Genomic DNA, 10,876 nt, shown 5'->3' with positions numbered 1-10,876 from the left:
CATACTACACATACCAGTACCTTTGGCAAGGCTGTGGGCAGGGAGCATCACCTGTTGTACCCCAATCAGAAATGAGCTCTCCTTTCTAGTTTCCTCTGTCAAGGGACCACGACTTGCAATGACCTTGTGCAGAAAGTCCCCAGCAGAATCAGTCATTCTGATGTCCCACCAAATGTGGGCTGCCACTTACCCAGAAAGATTATATCAGGACAAGAGAAATTGTGTCGTGCTTGTCCTTCAGCACAGCGTGGCCAGGCAGGTATCCATCATCTCGTGGCTCTACCAGTGCTCTGTTGTCATCCCAGCAAGACGAAACGTTTCCTGGTCCGGTGAAGGTGCCAGGCAGGAATGCACAAAGCCAACCCCGTGCAGGAGCCCCACCACAGAGGAGGGGAAACAGGGGCCATGGCTGCTGCTCTCCTGCCTCAAGTTCCTTCTCTCCAGAGATTGTATTTTGGGGAACAAGGGGGTATATAACTTCCTTCTGCCAGCTGGACCTGGAAACTGTAAAAGCAGTATTAAAACTTCCTGGAATCTGCCATTTCAGGAAAAAATACCTCACAGCTTTCATCACAAGTTTTGGACCCTAAGCTACTAGGTTTTCAACTTTCTCGGCCTGAACTTCAAGGGGAGCTTAGCTTTGTTCTTGTGCTAACTCCTCTTCCTATTCCTTTGGCACCAGGATTTAAAGGAAACTTTGAAAAAATTATCTTTGTTTAAGACTGAAAGGAAAACAATCTCTGTTCCTGCTTGGGACAAGCTTGATTCCCATGGGGGAAATCATCAAATAGCTGCCAGGATTTCCTTGCCGAAAGAGAACACGGCTGGGTGAGAAGCCAGCAAGTGGGGTGACAGACCTGTTGACAAGGGCATTTACTTCAGACACAAAGCGTGTGGAAGAAATCGGCCTCCAAGACTCTTTTTTCTGAGATGCTTTCCAGCTGAGAAACACCATGTCCTTACCAGCATCAGCTTCCTTTTCACCACACGGCGTGAAGGTGAAGCCTCAGTGCCAGCCTCCCGTCCCGCGCCAGTAGCACAGGTCAGCACAAATCCCTGCCTTGGCACTGGAAAAGCCTCACTTCTCACCACCGAGGCAATGCGTACCGAGGGACCGTCCATCTCCCGCAAGCACAGCCCGTCTCACGGGGTCCCTCAGCACAGAGGAGCCGCAGCAGCAGCCGGGGCAGGGAGGAGCACCGCGGGCTGGAAAAGCAGCCCTCAGTTCCTGCAGCAGGACTTTTCCTTCCTAGAAATACATTTCATTCCTAAACGCTCGGCTAAAAGCGGAGGGCGCTGAGCCTAAAATCACAGTGTGCCTAAGGCTTTGCTATCGCAACTTGGGAGGAGAGGAAGTGCGTGCTCCAGCCAGGCTCCCGAGGTAGTTATTTCAGAGGAGCTGGGAGGCCCAGGGTTGCTACAACAGGGGGAAATTAATGGCTCGGACAGGCTGCCTGCAAGAGGAGACCGAGCAAGGCAGCGCACGAGCCTCTGAAGTCAGTATCAGAAGGGCTTTAATTTGGCTGCCCTGGTGTCACTTTAGACTCTGTCTCATGGTGCTCAGTTGCAGCCTGGAGGAAGCAGCACTTCTTCAGGCGCTGGAAAGGGATTGTCCGATGTTCGCATTTGTATGAACTTTCAAGTATGTGAAGGGATATTCATGCAGTGAGTCAGCACTGATGGGAGGAAACTCACAGATACTCAGCGGGGACATGGCAGGAAGGAAGGAGTGTTTTCTCTTATATATTCCTTTTCTTCCTTCACACATAAGCCTATTTGAGTAATTCCGGACAGAATTTGAGGGGAAAAAAAATAAGCAAGTTCCCATCAGGAGCATCAGTTATAATGAGCTTGTACAGAGGAAGGTGTGGAGGAGATGTAATTCTGAACAAGCTTCCACCACGCAGCATGGCACTCAGTGATCCGCAAGCAAAGCCTACGGTTAGGCAACGTGCAAAAGCCGGGAGAGAAAATGGCTGGGAAAGTACCTGACTTCTAAAAGCTGCATACCTTCTAGAGATAAAAATACCTGTTTGACAACCCTCTCAGGCTGTCTAATAAGTCTCCCATTCCCCAAAATTCCTGCTTAATAGACAAGAGAGCTGAAATCAGGTGGGAGCTAGCAAATGAGTGAATAAAAAATATACGTGCCAACAGTAATTTGGATGCTCCGTGGGACACAAACTTGAGTGCAGAGATGCTGCTAAAAGCAATGTGGGTCTGGAAAGTGATAGCTGCCCTGTTTTTCTTTTGCACGAGTGAAAGCAAAACTCCTGAATTTGCTAATCAGCCTGCTTCACCAGCTAGTAAAACATCAGTCTCTTGAATGAAAATTTACAGCCTTCAAATTAAAAAAAGAGCCATGTTTCTCCTCCTGCCTGCAGACTTTTCTCAATGGAGTTCTCAGAAATTCTGCTGCAAAAAAGGGTTAAATAAACTGATTTTCCTCTCTAAATCCTTATGCAGCAGGACAAGATGATAGGCACTAAACACAACAAGTCCTCAGAAAGAGAACTGAGTAAGTTCTGACTCAGTGCCGCTTGCCCCACAGCTTCCCTGAGCACTTTGCAGTTCCATTCTTTTACAGGCATTAAATAGCTGCCTCCTGCTGGACAGTTAAAATTTGGAAGAGCAGAGAGAGCTTGCAGTGGAGCAGCTCAATTGATGGCCTGGTGAACCTGGTTTTCCTGTGTAAATCACCATAGTGCACATTCCTGCTCCCATATGTATGTTTTGTATATAAAAGGGAAGGACTGTGCATGCAGAAGGTATTAAGAATTCCTGCTCTGCTCACTCTCTCTTCAATTAGTAGCCTGAGGGTTTGTCTGATTGATGAGTAACACCTTTTCTGACCAAGTCTGATATGAATCAATTGGAGTGGGGTCTGATGGCAGTGTCTCCCGTGCTTCTGAGAAATCCCTGCCCCACAGCTGTACTCCTGCTCTACTCCTGCTTGCTCACATCTTGCAGCCCTGCATTGCCTTTAGCAGGCAAAGACAGGCTGGTGTACCAGAAATCTCTTCCAGCCAGTGCCTCTGGGAGGCTGGATCACCCAGCAGGGCTTTGGTGGTGGGAAGTATCTCTAGTGCACCCCACCAGCATCCTTCCCCCCTAACGATAGGGGCAGTAGGACATGGACACAAGTGTTGGCTGATCGTATGTAAGGGGATGGATGAAACCAGATGATCATGTCTCTACAATCTCTTTGGCAGTGTTCAGAGCACCAGAAGCAGAACCGCAAGCCAGGGAAGCTTGTATCAGCTTGGAGCTGACAGCATGGTGGAAACATCCTCAGCTGATACGTTGGTGTGTCACACTTGGGTCCTGTTATGACTCCTACTAAGACTGTGTGTTTCAGGTGCACATCCCTGCTCCCACCTGTCGTCCCTTTCATCCTCGCTCCCCTCTCACTCCCCCCGCCCATTGCCCCAGGCAAGCAGACCAGATTGCACATATATGGTAGATGGGTCAGCCCAGTGGTTCTCTTCTCTCATCTGACGCACGAAATGACACTTCAGGTCCCAGTCATCACTTCTGCTTTTGGGTTAGTCCTCAACACCGACAAAGTACAAACAAGTATGGGTAGCCCTAGGGGTTTCTTTACATTAAATGTGGTGTTTATGTGATTTGGAGGAGTGCATGACAGGGTAGGAGGTGCTTACATAAGCTTGTAGTTTAGCAAGTCACTGCAACCAGCTAACAGCACCAAAGCAATAGACTTGATCCCTATAGCCAGCTGCTAAGCCAGAAGAAAGAAAGAAAGACTGACAATTTTTTACCTCATGCTGCATAAATAATATAGGCCAGCCAAGAAGCCAGTAGGGAACTACTCAATACAAATTGGCAAAGATGACAGCATCCCCTTAAGATTCAGGAAATTACATTGAGGCAAAAAGATTCCTAGACCATTTTCTTCCCATTCACTAGGGACCAGGCTTTTTTCAAGCAAAACTTCTTTATATTGCATAGATTAATATTACATACTGCTGTTACTAATATCTCATGAAACTTTGTCTTTGAAGGAGCTACCCAGAAAGCCAGCAGCCCAAGGGGACAGACCTGCCCTTAGAAGATGATAAGGCCAGAAGTAGGGCTCATCCTCCAAGGGTGTAACCCCGTTCACACAGGGTCAAGACAGATGCATGAGGCTGGAATAAATGTGGAGAAGGGTGGCATGAAGAACAAACAGAGGCTCTAGCTAGAACTGGGCGTTCAAGTGAGCATGAGTTCATCTCACAGCATGGGATCAACTACCACAAATTGCTACACAGTACTTCACATCCCTTCCACACCGCACCTCTCCTGTCTGCTTCCCTTCTCCTTCTGAAGCAGTGGGAAATTGCTAGCAGGGCTTCCCAGGGAGGAGGGATGGTTATTCCTTTTCTTTTTCTTTTTCTTTTTTTTTTTTTCTTCTTTTTTAGAAGTCATGAATGTGTTTGAGAATGATGAGAAGGAGAAGCTCTTTGGAAAAATTGGTCTGCAGAGGTGATACGGGAACTTGACTCAAATGCTGTGAAATTGCGCTATTTGCCAATCCTTTTTTTCAGCACTTGTCTATTCTAAGCTAATGGGTTTGTAAGTTTTTTTCATTCTGCCTAAGAGAGAAAGGAAGCAGGTGGCTGTAATACCTGCATTGTCAGTGGATGTTATCTTTTTATTTTAATTCGAGTTACAGCGTAGGAAGACAAACTCTGATATGATTGTAAAGTGATTAACGAAAAATAGAAGAAAGGACAGAAGGAAGGAAGGATGGAAGGAAGGAAGGACGGAAGGAAAGAAAGAAGGACGGAAGGACGGAAGGAAGGAAGGAAATGAAAAGAGGTATTCATTTCCCTCAGTTTAGGAAGAGCCCATATACAGTGCTATTCGCAGAGGCAAGTTGTTGTGCAATGATGTAAGGAATTTCAGCAGGCACAAGTAATTTTTTTCTGAATTAAGGAAGCGATCTTTGATCCTTCCCTCTCCAGAAAGGACGGGTACACACCAGGTAAGGTGTCTGCAGAGTAGCATGAATGGCATGTGTTCCTGTTAGGACAGCTCAATGCGCGTGGCAATACATCAGCTAGAGACCAACCTCCTGAGAGGTTAAACACTTAGTTTTTGCAGCTCTATGATTTGCCACTAGAAGAACTGCCATAATCAAATTTCTTTGTTTCAACTCACAGTGCCAAGAGACCTTTCAGAATTTTCCTTCCTTCTCATTTTCCTTTTTCTCCTTTCTGAGGAGTCTGTATTGCACGGCTTGCGAAATTGTTAAGGCTAGAACAAAGTAAAGCAAATCAATCATCTCTCCATCTTTAATGAAGTGATCAAAGGAAGAGTGAACAAACACTCAAAGTGAAGTGGATGCTCAGAGGTTTCAACAAGAAAGACTCTTGTTTGGGAATAGAAACCACTATTTTTCTTTCTTATGAGGCGGTTATTTATTTTCTGGGAATCTGACATAAAGTATACTGAAGCAAATATGTCTTTCCTAATAGCTTGACTACCACATGGAATTTCAGCAGTTATATTAAAAAAAAAATAAAAAGGCACTATATTATTGAACCAAAAAATAGCTTACAATGGCAGTGCTAAAAAATGAGGAAAGAAACCTTATTCTAAGACATCACTCAGTAACTGTTAAGACTGTAAAGATTTTGCAAATGGAGCAAGATCAAAAAGCATACTAGAGTTAAATTTGCAGCATTAACTACAATATCTGTGTGTAAGACACAGCAAATTAGATGTGGTTTGTTTGTCCATGCTCCAAAACCCTTCTGCAGGAATAAACCAGCATTGCTCATCCTTCTATTTTTAATCCAGAAAACAGAGTGAGGAAGAGGAGGAGATCTGGCTCCTAGGCCTATCTACTAACTTGCTAATACCCCTAGCATATTACAGCACACTGGTGTAGGAGCTTAGTGAGTAATCTAGGACAGTGGTAACAAGGGCTCGTCCTGGGTTTTAATCCAGCCAGGCAGAACAGCCGCAGTGATGATACACAGCAGGGCTGCACCAGCTCAGCCAGGCTCTGAGCAAGTGTTTGGCAGCTGAGGTTCGTCCTCCTCCGGTTTCTGTGCTCTCGGTGCCAGGCTGGTGGAGCTGTGGTCAGTAGGGTCCTTCTGGCCCTGGTCACGCTGTGCCCAGAAGCCCCTGAGATGCTGAAGGTGCTCCCTGGACAGCCAACCTCTGTGCTGAATCAGCATTTGCAAGCCTCACCTGAGCCGCGGGGCCACTTGGGCTTTGCCGTGAGACAGCCAAGTCCTAAGTTAGTTCCTCGCTGTAGGCTATCAGTTTTTATGTCAAATTTTGCTGTTAGGCTATTCTGATAGTCATATAGCAGGTATGCTTTGAGCATATTTCCACCCTGTCAGTGTACCGAGCCATAACACAGGCTGAGCTCTTCTGTTAATTCACTGCAATATAATTTTTTCCTTTGAAGTATCAAGCCACAAAACCAGCTTATAGAAAATCTTGGCAAAAGTTACTCCTATTTAGCCAAACACAGCAACTATTCAGTGTGACGAAGAACAAACAGGAATCAGTGGTTTGCTGCTATTCCTAAGTTACAGATAGCAACTATTTATTTAGTTGCTTTTAGTTGCTATAGTTATTTATGTATCAGCTGAGATTTGATCTTTTTTTTCCTAGTGGTCTCCTTCCTCTACCTTAATTCTTTATAAAGACATCCTGGGGATAGGTGGAATTTTTGCAGAGGCAGTGATAGCTTTTAAAATATTACAGTGGCTTTCAGTCGAAATGATTGAACACGGTGGAATATCTTGTTCCGTGCTCTTGAGTCATTTTAAAACTTTGAGAAATATCACTCGTGGAGCTTCTTCGGAACCTTGCAAACCACAGAGCTGTTCCCTCTCTGGAGATGAATAAGAAACTAATCCTGTTTTCAAACATACACATGCACATATATGCAAGTGGTGATGCTATTTTCCATTTCACAGGATGTACAAAGGCTTTTCTTTTGGGGACTTTTTTCACTACTCACAGTCATATTGTCATTTGCTAAAACTAAATCATGTTTCTTGGTCATAGTCCCAGATTTTCTTAAAACAGAATGCCCTGACACTTTCAGTGATGCTGGTTTTGCAAAACTGCTGTTTTGAGGATGGTCATTTACAAGGTTTTGTTCTGAAACAGAGAGATGGTTTGACCTTTTCAGGCTCATGTATTATATTTCAAAACATCCATGGAATGAGTGAAGGATTTATAGCACAGTCTTTCAAGGTTAGACACAGGGTAGCATTAAGATGTAAGAGAAGTTCTGCAGTGGATTGTAAGGCAAGGTTGTGTGGTGTTTCCATCACTGGAAGTACTGAAGAACACATTAGGAAGATATAATATGATAACAGACTACAATATTATTATAAAGGTAATTTGCCTTACACTGGAACAGAAAGAACCAGGCAATCTATTGGATTGCCTTTCAGCCCTGTACTGCTTCTATGATTTTTATTGCAGCCCTCAATGTGTTTTCCTGGCATTTTTTTTTCCAAGTTAGAGCTATACAAAGCATTTGCTAAGAAACATAAAACTCACGATTACCAAGTTATATGCTCGGTAATAAAGTTACAAAAGTTCACTTTCTAAAAATGAACAGATGGGTTTTATTCCAGAGGATCGGATATAACCAAGAAAGTGTACTTTCAGAAATGGTCAAAAGAAACCCTCAAGCAGTTACTAGGCAAAACAGTATTAAAATCATAAACAAACTGTGTGTCATATATGAAATCAATAACAAATTATAGCAGAAAAACAGTAACTCTCTAAAAAGTAACACGTATTTATCCAGTAGTCACCCTAGGCCAGTGAGGGTGGTAGAATTTATATGGATTTTCAATAGCAAGTGTAAATATATTCTGTGCTAGGTATAAGATTAGGTGGGTTTGGTTTTGTTTTGTTTTTTTTTTTACATAATGGACTATCTTGTGTCTTCCTACTCAGGTTCAGCTTGGAGACAAAGTGTTAAACCAACTACCACAACTTAGATAGTGCAGGACTACACCTGAAGAATAGGTTCCAATGTTAAATTAAAATGCATGGTCTTTATGCATCACTGAAAACTTGCTATATTAAAATAACATGTTTAATAAGCAAAGCTTGTTTACTTACTTGCACAGGAAGTTTTGGAGTTTTGCTACTGGTTGGACATGCCTGAATAGGAAGAAAAAAAAACTGAGTCAGAAAAAAGAAGCTGGATCACTGTCAGATTTGGATTACTTGAACAAACTATGCTGTACTAACGTGTTATTCTTCGTGGCTGTGCATTTTTCTTCACACTTGTCTGTTAAATCATACTTTCTACTTGTTGCATGTTGACAATACTCCATTTGAGGAGGCAGTGCCAAGAAATGTGCAAGTTGCAAACCAGTTCAAATGAAAAGGCTGCATTTATAGCAAGAAAACCAAAAATGAACAAACAAAAGAGAAACAAAACAAAACAAAAAAATCCCCAGCAAGTACAAAAATATTAACATAGTTAAGATGCTAAGGTGAGTCTGCCCAGAATGCTTAGTGCTGTATATGCAGCAGCATGTAGAAATCTTAGAAGGTGAATGGCTTGCAAGCAGCAGAACATTAAAGTATACGTGCACAGGACATACAAAGCCAGTGTGAGTCACATCTGGATTTCAATACCGCGGTTGCTCCACAGCAGAAGCCACCTCAGCTGATCTATTGTTTCATACTCCACATCTAAAAAGATCTATACCAGACCATGCTGGGAATACCTGAAAAGATATTAATGTTTTGGTCGTAACTGAGACCTGTCTCTGCACGAAATTATAAAATAACCAACTTTTATTATTATTTATTATTATTATTATTATTATTATTATTATTATTATTATTATTATTATTATTAATCAATGGGTGAATTTCTAAAGGCCAGTCATGCCTCAGGAAGAGCTTAGTCATGGCTCTGCACAGACACTGCCTGACTAGAGGAGGAGCCAGGAGCTGCTGTAGAGCATATGTACAGCTGTTTGCAGGTCTGACACCTGATTTTGGGATGTATAAACGAAATCCGAAGAAGGCAATGTATCCCCAGTAGGGAGGGTTGCAAGGAGTGGGGCTTAAGGATCAAAATCAAGGTCATAAACTTCTCTTATCCACTGAGGTCCTGCTTGCAGAAATGACCAATTTTCATTTCAAGGAGTTTTAATTTTCTGTGTGCAGGTAACTAACTTAAAAATGAAACAAGACAGAGCAGTAAATCAAGCTTATTCTATGTTATAGAGGGTCAGTTCTAGGTGCTGCATAAATGTAATTCTAAAACCTTTTAGGATTTTACATTTTCACTTCCTCCAAGATCATATCACTGCTGCTACATCTCAGTATGAGCATATTTTAATAGCAGTTATCGAAACATCCTGTGATTGGGAAGGCGGAGTGACAACAGGGAAATATTTTATTACCAGACATAACAATACCATATCAGTCATCTTGAGATGACTGGTCCAGGCACAAAAAAGAAATGCCAAATGTCTCCTGCATCACAAGTTTAATCTAATAAGCCCATCAGTGTGTTTCCACACTAAGTGCTGTGGGCGAATTCTGGTTGCACAGCTGTTTCCCGCTGCAGAAACGCTTGCACCTTCGTGTCAGGAACTGCACACAAAACCTGCCTCTCCTCTGTGTAAAAGCCCCCTCTGCTGGACCAGCCTGGTGTGTAAGTGATATGTAAAGCTACTGGATCAGTCCCCTTTTCCCAAAAAATGGACAAGTCGGTGAAGCAATTCTCCATCAGCTACCCCATCTGCAGGGAGCCCTTTTCCTGATCGGTGCAATAGGAGTCACAGAAGTGGCCAAGCTTTCAAAAACTCAGCATGCTTTGATGAGTACACACCTTATCTATCCCATGCATGAGGTGAGCAGAAGACCTTTTCTCCAACTTTTGGAAGACTCCCAAGGTCCAGGCTGTTTCCTGATGTCCCACCGCATGCCAAGGAAGTTCTGATCTGGCTGAGGGACTCCCCAAGAAGCATCTTTAATTACCAGTCCTTTCATCTTTGTGGAGATGATCTACAAGTACTGAGGAACATCTAAACTGGGTGAGATGTCAGGAAGATGGAGAATAAAACCGCTGTGTCCCCGTGAATTGAGTATGCTGCTCTGCCACCGTGGAATCACTCAGCGTCAGAGAAGACCTAGAGTAAAAGCAAAGCTGATTATTTTCCTAAATGTGAGGTTAAAGAATCGTTTACTCTGTTCAGAGAGAGATACTGAGAAATAAATATGTAGCACTACAGCTTTCTTGCTCTGGTTTATCTCAGTGTTGTGTGTGTGTCCCCTTCACCCAAGAGCCTCTAAACCCAAAACACTTCCCCAGTTACATTCGATAGGTCCCCATGGCTACCTGATTCTTTAGACAAGCTCCATCATTATGTGTTGCCTTCTTTAAGTTGGATCTTGACTCCAAGGAAAGCTTCCCAATTGCCCCTTCTCCTTGCTTAGCTACTGGGTGGGAGCCCCAGCTGTACCCAGGGATGAGTCCTGTGCAGGTGCTCAATAACATGTTAGGACGTCAGTTAATATGGCTCTTTTCAATGCACTGCCTACAACAGGGTAGCTTTAATGTGCAAGAAATGGAAGACCTGTGGGTACTTGCTGGACAAAACTGGATGCTGTTACCACCTGACTTTGTAATAAACCAAGTTATGCTACATTGTCAGTGTGAATTTTCCTGTCAGGTGCTTTTGCTTAAGCAGTTAACGACAGTACGAATCTATGAGTTCAGTATCTGGCCGTAAAAAAGTCATTTATACAACTTATGTGAGGTTCTTCCTGATGGCTGGGAAGAGGGGTTGTGTGTCTCAGAACTAACAAAATGGCTTATCTCCACTATGCAATGTTTTATAACACATGCTGAAAATGACAT

The 10,876-nt window shown here is 43.3% G+C and overlaps 1 long non-coding RNA gene across 1 annotated transcript; it reads right to left on the bottom strand.

Moving 5' to 3' along the window:
- Positions 1-97: 97 nt before the first annotated feature.
- On the bottom strand, positions 98-10,257 carry LOC135987909 (uncharacterized). Its single transcript, XR_010606092.1, has 3 exons — positions 9,845-10,257; positions 8,110-8,151; positions 98-504 (listed from the first exon to the last, which is right to left on the bottom strand). It is a non-coding gene; the product is annotated as an uncharacterized LOC135987909 (long non-coding RNA).
- Between the last annotated feature and the right edge of the window lie 619 nt (positions 10,258-10,876).

The sequence above is a fragment of the Caloenas nicobarica genome, chromosome 4 (genome assembly GCF_036013445.1).
Source record: "Caloenas nicobarica isolate bCalNic1 chromosome 4, bCalNic1.hap1, whole genome shotgun sequence".
Lineage (NCBI taxonomy): Eukaryota > Metazoa > Chordata > Aves > Columbiformes > Columbidae > Caloenas > Caloenas nicobarica.
Note: the sequence above shows the minus strand (reverse complement) of the source record. Positions and strands in the feature narration are given on the sequence as shown.